Below are 5,000 nucleotides of genomic sequence, written 5' to 3'. Positions count from 1 at the left end.
TTCCTAGCGTTCCCAGACCATTATAAATATTAGATCATTGTATAATAACGCATTCTAACAATAAATATCAAGTATCAAAGCTCTAGGCTGAATATTTATCGAATAAACTCAGAATAATGTTCCAGGCGCATTACGAGCAACTCCGACCGAAGCGAAATTTTTCTAAGTCCAACCGCCAAGAGTAAACTTTTTTCCTAGCGTTCCCAGACCATTATAAATATTAGATCATTGTATAATAACGCATTCTAACAATAAATATCAAGTATCAAAGCTCTAGGATGAATATTTATCGAATAAACTCAGAATAATGTTCCGGGCGCATTGCGAGCAACTCCGACCGAAGCGAAATTTTTCTAAGTCCAACCGCCAAGAGTAAACTTTTTTCCTAGCGTTCCCAGACCATTATAAATATTAGATCATTGTATAATAACGCATTCTAACAATAAATATCAAGTATCAAAGCTTTAGGATGAATATTTATCGAATAAACTCAGAATAATGTTCCGGGCGCATTGCGAGCAACTCCGACCGAGCGAAATTTTTCTAAGTCCAACCGCCAAGAGTAAACTTTTTTCCTAGCGTTCCCAGACCATTATAAATATTAGATCATTGTATAATAACGCATTCTAACAATAAATATCAAGTATCAAAGCTTTAGGATGAATATTTATCGAATAAACTCAGAATAATGTTCCGGGCGCATTGCGAGCAACTCCGACCGAGCGAAATTTTTCTAAGTCCAACCGCCAAGAGTAAACTTTTTTCCTAGCGTTCCCAGACCATTATAAATATTAGATCATTGTATAATAACGCATTCTAACAATAAATATCAAGTATCAAAGCTTTAGGATGAATATTTATCGAATAAACTCAGAATAATGTTCCGGGCGCATTGCGAGCAACTCCGACCGAGCGAAATTTTTCTAAGTCCAACCGCCAAGAGTAAACTTTTTTCCTAGCGTTCCCAGACCATTATAAATATTAGATCATTGTATAATAACGCATTCTAACAATAAATATCAAGTATCAAAGCTTTAGGATGAATATTTATCGAATAAACTCAGAATAATGTTCCGGGCGCATTGCGAGCAACTCCGACCGAGCGAAATTTTTCTAAGTCCAACCGCCAAGAGTAAACTTTTTTCCTAGCGTTCCCAGACCATTATAAATATTAGATCATTGTATAATAACGCATTCTAACAATAAATATCAAGTATCAAAGCTTTAGGATGAATATTTATCGAATAAACTCAGAATAATGTTCCGGGCGCATTGCGAGCAACTCCGACCGAGCGAAATTTTTCTAAGTCCAACCGCCAAGAGTAAACTTTTTTCCTAGCGTTCCCAGACCATTATAAATATTAGATCATTGTATAATAACGCATTCTAACAATAAATATCAAGTATCAAAGCTCTAGGATGAATATTTATCGAATAAACTCAGAATAATGTTCCGGGCGCATTGCGAGCAACTCCGACCGAAGCGAAATTTTTCTAAGTCCAACCGCCAAGAGTAAACTTTTTTCCTAGCGTTCCCAGACCATTATAAATATTAGATCATTGTATAATAACGCATTCTAACAATAAATATCAAGTATCAAAGCTTTAGGATGAATATTTATCGAATAAACTCAGAATAATGTTCCGGGCGCATTGCGAGCAACTCCGACCGAGCGAAATTTTTCTAAGTCCAACCGCCAAGAGTAAACTTTTTTCCTAGCGTTCCCAGACCATTATAAATATTAGATCATTGTATAATAACGCATTCTAACAATAAATATCAAGTATCAAAGCTTTAGGATGAATATTTATCGAATAAACTCAGAATAATGTTCCGGGCGCATTGCGAGCAACTCCGACCGAGCGAAATTTTTCTAAGTCCAACCGCCAAGAGTAAACTTTTTTCCTAGCGTTCCCAGACCATTATAAATATTAGATCATTGTATAATAACGCATTCTAACAATAAATATCAAGTATCAAAGCTCTAGGATGAATATTTATCGAATAAACTCAGAATAATGTTCCGGGCGCATTGCGAGCAACTCCGACCGAGCGAAATTTTTCTAAGTCCAACCGCCAAGAGTAAACTTTTTTCCTAGCGTTCCCAGACCATTATAAATATTAGATCATTGTATAATAACGCATTCTAACAATAAATATCAAGTATCAAAGCTTTAGGATGAATATTTATCGAATAAACTCAGAATAATGTTCCGGGCGCATTGCGAGCAACTCCGACCGAGCGAAATTTTTCTAAGTCCAACCGCCAAGAGTAAACTTTTTTCCTAGCGTTCCCAGACCATTATAAATATTAGATCATTGTATAATAACGCATTCTAACAATAAATATCAAGTATCAAAGCTTTAGGATGAATATTTATCGAATAAACTCAGAATAATGTTCCGGGCGCATTGCGAGCAACTCCGACCGAGCGAAATTTTTCTAAGTCCAACCGCCAAGAGTAAACTTTTTTCCTAGCGTTCCCAGACCATTATAAATATTAGATCATTGTATAATAACGCATTCTAACAATAAATATCAAGTATCAAAGCTTTAGGATGAATATTTATCGAATAAACTCAGAATAATGTTCCGGGCGCATTGCGAGCAACTCCGACCGAGCGAAATTTTTCTAAGTCCAACCGCCAAGAGTAAACTTTTTTCCTAGCGTTCCCAGACCATTATAAATATTAGATCATTGTATAATAACGCATTCTAATAATAAATATCAAGTATCAAAGCTTTAGGATGAATATTTATCGAATAAACTCAGAATAATGTTCCGGGCGCATTGCGAGCAACTCCGACCGAGCGAAATTTTTCTAAGTCCAACCGCCAAGAGTAAACTTTTTTCCTAGCGTTCCCAGACCATTATAAATATTAGATCATTGTATAATAACGCATTCTAACAATAAATATCAAGTATCAAAGCTTTAGGATGAATATTTATCGAATAAACTCAGAATAATGTTCCGGGCGCATTGCGAGCAACTCCGACCGAGCGAAATTTTTCTAAGTCCAACCGCCAAGAGTAAACTTTTTTCCTAGCGTTCCCAGACCATTATAAATATTAGATCATTGTATAATAACGCATTCTAACAATAAATATCAAGTATCAAAGCTTTAGGATGAATATTTATCGAATAAACTCAGAATAATGTTCCGGGCGCATTGCGAGCAACTCCGACCGAGCGAAATTTTTCTAAGTCCAACCGCCAAGAGTAAACTTTTTTCCTAGCGTTCCCAGACCATTATAAATATTAGATCATTGTATAATAACGCATTCTAACAATAAATATCAAGTATCAAAGCTTTAGGATGAATATTTATCGAATAAACTCAGAATAATGTTCCGGGCGCATTGCGAGCAACTCCGACCGAGCGAAATTTTTCTAAGTCCAACCGCCAAGAGTAAACTTTTTTCCTAGCGTTCCCAGACCATTATAAATATTAGATCATTGTATAATAACGCATTCTAACAATAAATATCAAGTATCAAAGCTCTAGGATGAATATTTATCGAATAAACTCAGAATAATGTTCCGGGCGCATTGCGAGCAACTCCGACCGAGCGAAATTTTTCTAAGTCCAACCGCCAAGAGTAAACTTTTTTCCTAGCGTTCCCAGACCATTATAAATATTAGATCATTGTATAATAACGCATTCTAACAATAAATATCAAGTATCAAAGCTTTAGGATGAATATTTATCGAATAAACTCAGAATAATGTTCCGGGCGCATTGCGAGCAACTCCGACCGAGCGAAATTTTTCTAAGTCCAACCGCCAAGAGTAAACTTTTTTCCTAGCGTTCCCAGACCATTATAAATATTAGATCATTGTATAATAACGCATTCTAACAATAAATATCAAGTATCAAAGCTTTAGGATGAATATTTATCGAATAAACTCAGAATAATGTTCCGGGCGCATTGCGAGCAACTCCGACCGAGCGAAATTTTTCTAAGTCCAACCGCCAAGAGTAAACTTTTTTCCTAGCGTTCCCAGACCATTATAAATATTAGATCATTGTATAATAACGCATTCTAATAATAAATATCAAGTATCAAAGCTTTAGGATGAATATTTATCGAATAAACTCAGAATAATGTTCCGGGCGCATTGCGAGCAACTCCGACCGAGCGAAATTTTTCTAAGTCCAACCGCCAAGAGTAAACTTTTTTCCTAGCGTTCCCAGACCATTATAAATATTAGATCATTGTATAATAACGCATTCTAACAATAAATATCAAGTATCAAAGCTTTAGGATGAATATTTATCGAATAAACTCAGAATAATGTTCCGGGCGCATTGCGAGCAACTCCGACCGAGCGAAATTTTTCTAAGTCCAACCGCCAAGAGTAAACTTTTTTCCTAGCGTTCCCAGACCATTATAAATATTAGATCATTGTATAATAACGCATTCTAACAATAAATATCAAGTATCAAAGCTTTAGGATGAATATTTATCGAATAAACTCAGAATAATGTTCCGGGCGCATTGCGAGCAACTCCGACCGAGCGAAATTTTTCTAAGTCCAACCGCCAAGAGTAAACTTTTTTCCTAGCGTTCCCAGACCATTATAAATATTAGATCATTGTATAATAACGCATTCTAACAATAAATATCAAGTATCAAAGCTTTAGGATGAATATTTATCGAATAAACTCAGAATAATGTTCCGGGCGCATTGCGAGCAACTCCGACCGAGCGAAATTTTTCTAAGTCCAACCGCCAAGAGTAAACTTTTTTCCTAGCGTTCCCAGACCATTATAAATATTAGATCATTGTATAATAACGCATTCTAACAATAAATATCAAGTATCAAAGCTTTAGGATGAATATTTATCGAATAAACTCAGAATAATGTTCCGGGCGCATTGCGAGCAACTCCGACCGAGCGAAATTTTTCTAAGTCCAACCGCCAAGAGTAAACTTTTTTCCTAGCGTTCCCAGACCATTATAAATATTAGATCATTGTATAATAACGCATTCTA

Source organism: Lasioglossum baleicum, unplaced genomic scaffold, assembly GCF_051020765.1.
Source record: "Lasioglossum baleicum unplaced genomic scaffold, iyLasBale1 scaffold0057, whole genome shotgun sequence".
Taxonomy (NCBI): domain Eukaryota; kingdom Metazoa; phylum Arthropoda; class Insecta; order Hymenoptera; family Halictidae; genus Lasioglossum; species Lasioglossum baleicum.
This window is presented reverse-complemented; position numbering follows the sequence as displayed.